The sequence below is a fragment of the Zonotrichia leucophrys genome, chromosome 5 (genome assembly GCF_028769735.1).
Source record: "Zonotrichia leucophrys gambelii isolate GWCS_2022_RI chromosome 5, RI_Zleu_2.0, whole genome shotgun sequence".
Taxonomy (NCBI): Eukaryota; Metazoa; Chordata; class Aves; order Passeriformes; family Passerellidae; genus Zonotrichia; species Zonotrichia leucophrys.
The window spans coordinates 53875992-53887174 of NC_088175.1; the positions used below are offsets into that span (position 1 = coordinate 53875992).

At 34.9% G+C, this 11183-nt stretch overlaps 1 long non-coding RNA gene across 1 annotated transcript in view; it reads left to right on the forward strand.

Moving 5' to 3' along the window:
* LOC135448653 (uncharacterized) overlaps window positions 1-5546 on the forward strand; it is a 74920-nt gene extending 69374 nt beyond the window's left edge. The window contains exons 3-4 of the long non-coding RNA XR_010440547.1: window positions 3386-3539; window positions 5310-5546. This is a non-coding gene — a long non-coding RNA (uncharacterized LOC135448653). The remainder of the gene's footprint in view (window positions 1-3385; window positions 3540-5309) is intronic.
* The last annotated feature ends 5637 nt before the right edge of the window (window positions 5547-11183 follow it).

Consider the following 11183-nt stretch of genomic DNA (forward strand, 5'->3'; position numbering starts at 1 on the left):
CTTTGTATTCCTAGGCCAGACTATTTTGTGGAAACTTTCATTTCATGTTTTCATGTTTCATTTCATGTTTTGGTCTAGAGTTGATGTTTCCTTCTTAAAGAATAACTGAATAAAGCAAGGGAGGGGCTCCACCATAATTTCCATGATCACATTTTAGTGCATTTTAAGCTACACTGGTCAAGTGCAACATTTTTTTAATCACCAAGTGACTTTAATTTGGGTTGGCTTTCATTATCATTGTTAATGTGAGAAGGCTGTGTGAGTAAAGCTCTATTCCTTTAAAGCTGATTAAAAAAATAATAAAGTCTCCCTTCTGTTTCACAGAAAATGTGTTGCTCAGAGTAAATTATCTGAGTGAACTCATATTAACAAAATGAGAATCAAATCAGCTCATTTGCTAGGCATCTACAGGGAATAAACAGATTTTTGAGCTTTTAGGCCATGTAGAATTTTTTTCATTACTTTTTATTTTTTGGTGCACACTATGACTTTCAAGTTTCAGTCATAGCTGTCAGGATCAAAACAAAGTGAAATTCTTTAAGATTTTGCTTCCCTTTCAATTGGAAAGACCAAGAAATCTCTTAGGTCCTATTCTTGTCACAATCTAAGACCTTCTGTACAAAATATTTGAAGGATGTGAAGGTGTGTGTAGTGTTTCCATGACTAGAACCTCCAGTCTAAATTCACCAATGAATAAAAAAATCACAAATATCATGAGAACTGCCTCATGTACCTTGTATTTCTTCCCATGTGGTTTGAGGCCAGCAGACCAGTGCTGACATTTACTGGTAAAACCGGCAGGGTTTTTCACCCCAGGTCATTCCTGGGATCTGTTCTGTCTGCAGGTCAGAAATGTGGCAATGGATTAAGAGATCTTAGGGCATGCTATGATTTTTCAAGGCCATTCATATTTCTTCTTTAGCAATTAATCTTCTGACAATAGCCAAGCAAGTGACATGGATATACTTGGATTTGCAAGAATTCAAAACCCTATAAATGGATTAAGTAACAGGCTGCATCCCACTAAGGATTTAATTGTGGTACATCATTTTAGACATGTTCATACACTTGAACATTTCTGCTAATCTTGCTCACACCACCTAAAATTTATCTAAGTGTCCTTTTGAGGTGGAAGCCAAAAATTTCTTAGCAACACAGAAGAACAGAAATAGTCTTGAGGGTGGAAAAGGAAAGGCTGGATTTGGAAGTGGGATGGAATATGAGGAGGCAGGAAGCTGATGACCTGCACGGGGTTGGGGCACTGTGGTTATTAATTGTTGGGGTGTTGTTGTGGGTCCCAGGATGAGGTGAGAGATCAGAATTTGACTCCAAGTTCTCACAAGGCTGATATAATATAATATGATATGATATAATAAAATAAAATAAAATAATATATAACATAACATAATATAATTATTAATATAATGTAATTATTAACATACTATAATATACTATACTATAATATAATATATAATTATTAATATAATACACTATACTGTAATATACTATAATATATATAATATAATATAATATTACATTATATTATATTATATTATAGTCTATTATAGTATATTATATTTATATTATATGATATTTTATTCATTATATTACATGTATTATATTTTATTATATTTTATTTTGTTCTATTTATTATATTTATTATATTATCTATTCTGATATATTACATATTATATTATATTATATTATATTATATTATATTATATTATATTATATTATATTATATTATATTATATTATATTATATTATATTATATTATTAAAGAAAGAGAAAAGGAGCCATCAGAAGGCTAGAAAAGAATGATAATAAAAAACCTGTGACTGACCAGAGTCCTGACACGGCTGGACTGGGATTGGTCATTAATTAAAAACCATTCACATGGAACCAATCAAAGATGCACCTGTTGGTGAGCAACCTCCAAACCACATTCCAAGCAATCAGATAATTATTGTTTGCATTTATTTTCTGAGGCTTCTCAGGAGAAAAATCCTGGCAAAGGGATTTTTCATAAAATATGTCAGTGACAGGGCACCAGTTCGGGGCCTCTGGTTTTACCAGTTGTGCAAAACTGGTTTTTACAAGTGATGGGATTTACCCATCACTTGTAAAACTGTTTACCATTTACTGGTGCTGCAGAGACAATCTGGTTTGGTTCAGTTTCCTTCAGGAATTTCTCCTCCTTGTCTCTCTGATGGATAAATTAATGAAACTCAGGGACTGGTGGTCTACAAATTCTGAGGTCTACAAACCTTGCCCATCAATGGAGGACAAACTCATCTCTCTTCACAATTAGTGAATTCATTTCACTGTATGCAAAGGCCCTTGAGCTTTGGAAACACCACAGCATCCTCAGATATTTAAATCTTACATTCCCAAAGGCGGAAAACCAGAACCTGAGTGTGTTTCTTCCCCTCTTATCACTGTTGCTGCTTTTAATGAAGACATGGGATATTTTCAGGTTAAGAACAATTCACTGCTCAGATAAACATCAGCCTCAGAGGCTGTGAGGTTTTACAGGAGCAAGAACTGGGCCATAGCTCAGAGCAGTCACAGGTTCTTTGTTACAAGGCAATACAGAACTTTCTAACCCAACAGACAGCTGCCACAGGGTTTATTTTGCTTTTCTAACCTATCACCTTTATTTAATTCTGTTGCACTGTGGATACTTTTGCCCAGTGGGCTTTTAACTCACAGGCACACATATACTTCTATTCTAACTTCTGAACTCTGATCTTACTCCATACGACCACACCCCTACACTATAAACCCTTCACCATTTTACCAATGCAGTCTCTCACTAAATTAAGGCATATTCTCTCTTACAACTACAGAAATGTAAGTTCATTGTTTTTCTGTTTAATGTCTTTTCTGCTTAATAATTTTTCAGCTTAATTTTTCTGTCTTAATTACTAAATAAAAATAATTTTATTTTTATATCAATCCAAGCATCCAAGCCTCTCCCAAGGCTGCACATCAAACCCTCCCCTGTCTTCTGCGGAAGTTTCTGTTTTTTTCAGATTCCCACCCCCTCTTTTTAAAATTTATTTATTTTTTTAAATTTCCTAACAAACGGGCTTTGTCACCGGGTTTGTAGGAGCTGCGAGAGGGGCAGTTTGTCTGTCTGTCCGTCCGTCCGTCCGATCCCGAGCCCTGTTGGCTGCGCTGGGAACGGGCAGCGCCACCTGCTGGCCAAACCCCGCCACTGCCGGCCCCGGGCGCCTCCCCAAATCCAAAATCCAGCCCCGGAGAGCTCCGGGTTTGGCAGCTGAGGGAAAACCAGCAAGAACAGCTTTTCCTCCTAAAAATGCTTCATTAGCAAATATTAATTAATGTCCCTTCCTTTTTATGTTCCCCTGGTTTGCTGCAGATTGAAAAGCTGGCCTCGCCGCAGATGCCATTGCAGAGTGATGCTGCTGGGTGATGCTTTGTGGAGCTGGGGATTGAGGGAGAGGAAAATGCTGTCGTGTAGGACATAAATACATGTGAGGGTGGCAGAAGTTTGAGCCTCCATATCCTCGAAGGTATTCCTGCACTTAATTAATACATTAGAAATAGATGACTTTGGGGAATTGGCCTCTGACTTTAATGGAGAGCTGCGGCAATAAGGAGAAGAGTTTTGGATAAATGCCATCCATTCCCAGCCTCTTGGGATTACTCAGTAAAACTGACATGTCTGATCTGTGGGAATAGGTGGTCTGCTTTGGAAAGCCTGATTCTTTTTTGTGTGAACAACCACAAATTCAGTCTTGTTAAAAAAAAATCCACAACAAAACAACTAAACTTTATAAGTTTTTCTTTGAAGAGTTTTACAGCTGTACTATTTATACAAGCTATTTACTAGAGAACAAAGTGCTGTCATGAAAATTTGGGATTTTACACGAATGCTGGTAAAAATTTCCAGATCAAGTGCAGTAATAAGCATAGGGCTGATTTTCAGGGTAAGAATGATAAAAATCTCTTCTAGTATACAGGCATAAGGGGTTTTAATCTAAGAGGTGACTGGAAAAAAATCTGGCAAAAATAGTTGTATGTCTTTCTGATGAATTACTTTGCACTTCTATCATCTGTCATCTGACCTTAGTCCTGTGTAAAAGACACAAAACACTGTCTTCTACTTGAAGCAAGTGCTCAATTTATATAAATCACAAAAAGAATAGATCATTTATGTTTGATGGATATGAATAATCACTTTTTTTGGAGATGTGGAAATTTTGACTAAGTCACCCAAATTGATTATATTTAGTCATGAAATATAATTCTGGTTGGTTTTTTTTAATCCAGATTGTTTTACCTGCCCCTTATAAATGTGTCAGAAGAATTGATTGATATTTTAAAAACATGTCCAGAATTGGAGGCAAAGGATGAAAATGGCAATCAAACTGTTTGAAAACAAGACTAAATTTAATATCTTCCAGTTTTAATCTTGGTATGATAGACTTATTCAAATACCCCATTTCCAAGTATTGCACCTGAACTGGAATTCAGCTTTCACTATTTTATGGGCAGATTTGTTGAAATGGTTCTCACTGCGCTGCTTATTTATCTGATTTCCTGGGTACAATGTGTTAAGGCATCAAAGAGGGGAAAATTCCAAGTGCAAGTGGCTGATTCCTGGTTGCTGCGTCACTGAAATATTTTTAAGTGCAGCGGATTCCTTTCATTTTTGTGCAGTAGATTTATCTCTGCTAAGCAGAATGCTGGAGCTTCTGGAGGCTGTCAGGTTCTGGCACGGAATTCTTTAGCCAGAAATAAAGGCTTGTTTTGGAATCATTGAATACCTCAAGCATTGGTGGGCTTCATTCCTGTCAACACATTTGGGGCTGGTAGAAGTGTCCCCTCCTCACACCATAAGTGTTATCTTAAAATTTGAGAATCCTTTTCATGTTCTGTCAGGCCCTGGGTGATAAGAGAGAGATTAGAGAGACTTGGGGAGTCTCTAGAGAGGTAATAAATCTTCTTTTATTTTTTAATTGGGTGTTTTTTGGGCTCATTCTAAATTTAAAAAAAGAAAAATACTAACACTGAAGTCTGAAATCAGGTGAAGATCAGGTTGAATGAAGACAGTCAGGTCAAATAATGGTAGATATGACTATGGGGCTAAGGAAAAAAGCAGTAATAGGTTGTTATCTGTGATCTGTCTGAATATCTTTGTGCTGTGATTGAAATAGAAATTTGCAAAATTGTGTGTGTGTGTGGGCATGACTTGCTGGCATTGCCTAAATGTTGTTGTCTCCATGCTTTGATAATGTTTTCAATCCCAGCTCCTCAATTCACAATGACAATTTTTCTAGGTCACTCTTAAGGAAGTGTGAAATCTGGCATCAGAATTTAGGACGGAATTTATTCTTGTGCTAAATGTCTGCATCAGAATTTCTGGATTTTCAGTACTCCCTGGAGGATCTTTAATTATCCCTGAGAAGCCTTAATGATGGAGATCCTCCTCCCACTGTGGGACAAGGGTATGGAGCTCTGTCAGTGCTTCCCAAACCTCCTGGAAACTTCAGGCACTAAGACTAATTGTTGTTAAAATACTTTTTCTGACATTCACCTAAAAATGCAGATTTCCTGCTGCATCCCACTCCACAGAATTAGCTAAGACTGCCTTGTGTTAATTGAGGCCTGCATGTTAATTGAGCTGAAACTTTCGTAGGGTCTGAGTGTTTTTTTCATCAGAATTTATTTTGGAGAGTTTGGTTTTGTTCAATTGGCTTATGGATGCAATTAGAATTAGCATATATCCCTAAAGCTGTAATATTTCTTCAGGGAATTGAATTTTCAAGTAAATAGGAATGCTTTGATTGTGTTCAATATTTGCACATTTAAATCTGAGCTTGGCTTTTCATCTTGGGAATCAAAACAAAGCCCAGCATTTCTATGCTTTAGGAGCATTTGTGCTCTAGAGCTGCACTTGCTCTCTAGAATAAGTTATTTGCAAACCCCAAATACTGGAAGTTGAAATCCAAACATTTTCCTTGGTTTTTCTTTGCTCCTTATGCTTTCCTCTGAAAGTGCTAAATAGATTCAGACGTTTCTCAGGCTGCAGCCTCGTCTTTGTTGAAAGCTTTGGGGGATTTAACACACTTTTCAACAGACCAGCCTCCAGCTTTTGGTATGTAAATAAGCTGCTGCTTTAGCTCTTGTGTTTTATAGTTTTGATATAACAATTAAGGAAAAATTACTTAATCAGCTCCTGAATAAATGCCCTTTCTAGGAACTGGGAAAGTCAGAGAAGTTGAATTCTAAGCCAGCAGGCAATTTGTGCTAAATCCTGAATCATAAAACCACTGAAGGGGTTTGGGTCCCTCCTTGTTCTCTGATCAAAGGAAGAATAATCAGAAGTTAAATGTAATTAGAAGAGTATTTGTTCCTTGTTATTTCAAGATTACTTTGACAAGCAAAAATAGAAGTAATATTAAGCATTAAATATTGAATTCTTTGAGTAATAAATCTCCCAAAATAATTTCCCCAAGAATTTTCTCAAAAAGTGACACAACATTTTAGCAGTCAATCCAGGACTGACCTGAATTTATTAAAATTTGTTTAAATACCTCACACCTATCTCCTTTATAGAGATACTAATGAGAAATGCAGTAGACTTAGGAAGACTTGACTGCTTTTTCTTGGATTGAACTAAACCCCTTTTTCTGCCATTTTCTGATTGATGCACTGTAAAACACGAATCCTCGATCACTAGAAGTGATTATCAGGTAGAAGATTTGCTATCCATAAGAAATTACATTATTCATGTGACAAAATTAATCATTGCTAGGTTCTATGACAATACAGCGGTGAAGGTCACTGTGGAGATACTTTTAACTGTTCAATCAGGAAAAATTTGTAGAGGTGCATGAGCTAAGCATATAATCTAACATAAAATCAAAATACATTTGTTTTTACCTGTGGTATTTGCAGGGTTCCCCAGAGGGAGGAGGAATTGATGAATCTGACTCCATGTTCTTAGAAGGCATATTATGTTATGTCATGTTAAAAATATAATATAATATAATATAATATAATATAATATAATATAATATAATATAATATAATATAATATAATATAATATAATATAATATAATATAATATAATATAATATATAATTTTGATATTATATTAAATATATATAATATTTATATAATATTAAAATTAATATAAATTAATATGAATTAATATATTATATTATATTATATTATATTATATTATATTATATTATATTATATTATATTATATTATATTATATTATATTATATTATATTATATTATATTATATTATATTATGCTAAAACTATACTAAAGAATAGAAAAAGGATACAGACAGAAGGCTTAACAAGATAATAATTAAAAACTTGTGACTCCTTCCAGAGCCTCAACACAGCTGGACTGTGATTGGTGATTAAGTCAAAACAATTCACATGAAACCAATCAAACAATGACCAGTTGGTAAATAATGTCCAAACCCCATTCCAAAGCAGCAAAACACAGGAGAAGCAAATCAGGTAATTATTGTTTTTATTTTTCTCTGAGGCTTCTCTGCCTGCCAGGAGAAGAAATCTTAGCAAAGAGATTTTTCCAGAAAATATGATGGTGACATTTACTTTTATTCCTTTCCTGACAGTTGATCATGTTCTGTGGTTGAGTCTGGCAATAGATTTATGTGAAAAAAACCTACAGAATTTAGTCTTTTCCCAGTGCAGGATGCCACTTCTGCAGCTTGAGCCAGCTCTATGAGCTGGGCTCTGCTTTTCTTAGCATCAAAGAATCCCAATCCACCATGGCAAAAACTCTGGGCAGTGGCTGCTCTTGGAATGGAGTCAGGTTGCATTTGTGCCTAAATGTTTCAGGCCAATGCATGACAGAAACAACAAAAAAGTAAAGAGGATAAATGATGTATCAAGAAAATATAATTTAGTGGGACAAATTGATGAAACATAGTATTTTATAGAGAGAATGATTCAGTTATGTTTCTGGCATAGTTGTATATATATAAATAACATTCTTAACTTTATTTCAAATACGCAAGATTCTTCAAGGTTACCAGTTTTTTGCTTTAAATGTGGGGGAGTTTTGTGATGCTTGGTTGATAGTTGGAATGCTTGATATGAAGAAAACATAACTTATTGGGAAAAATTGATGAAACACAGTAATTTATAGAGAGAATGATTCATTCATGTTTATGGCATAGTTGTATATATACATAACATTGTTAACTTTATTTCAAATACACAAGATGCTTCAAGTCTATCAGTTTTTTGCTTTAAAAGTGGGGGGTTTTGTGATGCTTGGAGTTCCTGATATCAAGACAATATAAACTTAGTGGGACAAATTGATGAAACATAGTATTTTATAGAGAGAATGATTCAATTATGATTATGGCATAGTTGTATACATATATTAACATTGTTAACTTTATTCCAAATACACAAGATGCTTCAAGTCTATCAGTTTTTTTGCTTTAAAAGTGGGGGGTTTTGTGATGCTTGGAGTTCCTGATATCAAGAAAATATAAACTTAGTGGGACAAGTTGATGAAACATAGTATTTTATAGAGAGAATGATTCAATTATGATTATGGCATAGTTGTATATATACATAACATTGTTAACTTTATTTCAAATACATAAGATGTTTCAAGTCTATCAGTTTTTTCTTTAAACGTGGGGGATTTTGTGATGCTTGGTTGATACTTGGAGTGCTTGATATGAAGAAAATATAAACTTAGTGGGACAAATTGATGAAACACAGTAATTTATAGAGAAAGTTATTCAATCATGATTATAGAGAGAATGAGTCAATTATGTTTATGGCATAGTTGTGTGTATATATATATAACATTGTTAACTGTATTTCAAATACACAAGATGCTTCAAGTCTATCAGTTTTTTCTTTAAACGTGGGGGATTTTGTGATGCTTGGTTGATACTTGGAGTGCTTGATATGAAGAAAATATAAACTTAGTGGGACAAATTGATGAAACACAGTAATTTATAGAGAGAATGATTCAATTATGATTATGGCATAGTTGTATACATATATTAACATTGTTAACTTTATTTCAAATACATAAGATGTTTCAAGTCTATCAGTTTTTTGCTTTAAAAGTGGGGGTTTTTGTGATGCTTGGTTGATACTTGGAGTTCCTGATATCAAGAAAATATAAACTTAGTGGGACAAAATGATGAAACACAGTAATTTATAGAGAGAATGATTCATTCATGATTATGGCATAGTTGCTTATATACATAACATTGTTAACTTTATTTCAAATACATAAGATGTTTCAAGTCTATCAGTTTTTTGCTTTAAAAGTGGGGGGTTTTGTGATGCTTGGAGTTCCTGATATCAAGACAATATAAACTTAGTGGGACAAATTGCTGAAACATAGTATTTTATAGAGAAAATTATTCAATCATGATTATAGAGAGAATGAGTCAATTATGTTAATGGCATAGTTGTATATATATATATATATAATATTGTTAACTTTATTTCAAATACACAAGATGCTTCAAGTCTATCAGTTTTTTGCTTTAAAAGTGTGGGGTTTTTGTGATGCTTGGTTGATACTTGGAGTCCCTGGGTCCATGATCTTGGTTTCTATTTAACGTACCTATGCATAAAGCAGGGAGAGTATGTACTATGAGAAAAAACTGGAGATCAATGCAGCCTACTCAGCATTACAGCCTGGATTAATTTATTGGTCTGGGTTCCACTGGAACCCAGCTAGTTAATTATATCATTATCCAGTTACACCCCTGTGCTGCTGATTTTCAGGAGTGGTTTCTTTAAACATTAATCTTGCTTCTAAAAATTCGCTGTGAAATTCTAGATTTGACGAGCTGACAAAGAACAGACAATGCCATTGCTTTCCTTGTCAAGCAAAGCAGATAAAAATCTGGAATGAACTCTGTGAGAGCTCTGCACAATTACCAGAGCCACCGACTCTCTCTGGCATTAAGGCAACCTCTGAGTGAGAACATGAAATGAGGGTTTAAAAGAAAAAAAAGCTCTGTTTTGGTTCTGGTATAATTTTCATCAGCTCCAGTAGGAGTTAGAGTGGGTTTTGAAGCTGGAGTGAATTTTTCTGGAAGTTGGATAACTTTGTTGCCTTGTCCTGGTTGTTCCTGCGCTGCCTAGCTGCAGCTGAAAGCACAAATGCAGGGATGCTCTGCAAGGAGTCACTGCTGTGTGTAGTGTGGTCCTGAACAAAAACTGGCATTATTTAAAAGCAAATCTAATGGATTTTTGGGGTTTTTTTTGTTAAGGTTGGGATTCAACATGTAAGATGCTATTTTTTGTTTGGATTCAGATGTTTATTAGTTCTTATTTTTATTATAGACTTACAAACTAGGAGTTCTACAGTACTTTGACAGACTAAGAATGGAGTTGTATTTCTCTTTTTACAAGGTTTTCCTAAGGATAAGCTATCCAATTAAGAAATGCCACCTAAATTATTTTTATTTTTAACCTAACAACTATTCATGGCCCACAATGCAGACTTTTTGTCTATTTACACAATGCTACTTAAATTTATGAAGGAGAAGGTGAAGAAGGAGGATTAGTTTCTGCCTTCAAACTTCTATCTTGTTTTATGTGTATTATTATATTCTAAAAATTTAAACCTTAGGTTTTCCACCGTGTGATATTACACACTTCTATTCAAACTTCACACTCAAAATCCCAGTTCTATAATTTAATTTTGGAAGCTTTCTCAGGTCAAATGCAGTGTTCTCTTTGGGGGTCAGTGCCTGACAGCACAGAAAGCCTGAAATTCTCAGTAATCAGGGTTCCAACACAAATCCACACTAATTTTACAGGCTCCAGGGTGAGATGAGCTAGAGAATTGCTCTTTATTGCCTCTCACTTCTCTCCCTTGGCATCCCTCCATAATGTTGTGTGTCTGCTTATTGCATTTTAAATTCAGAATCTGAATGAGGCAAATAATGCTCTTCTCCAGCAGCTCCCTGTGAGCACAGGCACCTGAAACACCACCCTGAGCACATTTCTGTGCTGCACAAATCAACAGAAATGCAGGGAGCCCTTGTTCTGCCTTTGGTGAGAAACAGAATCAGAGCAAAGGGAAAACACCATGGTGACAATCTGCCAGCTGAGTCTTGTTTGCCTTTGAGTTAAATGTTCATGCATGTGGCTCATACTCGTGGTTGAAATGA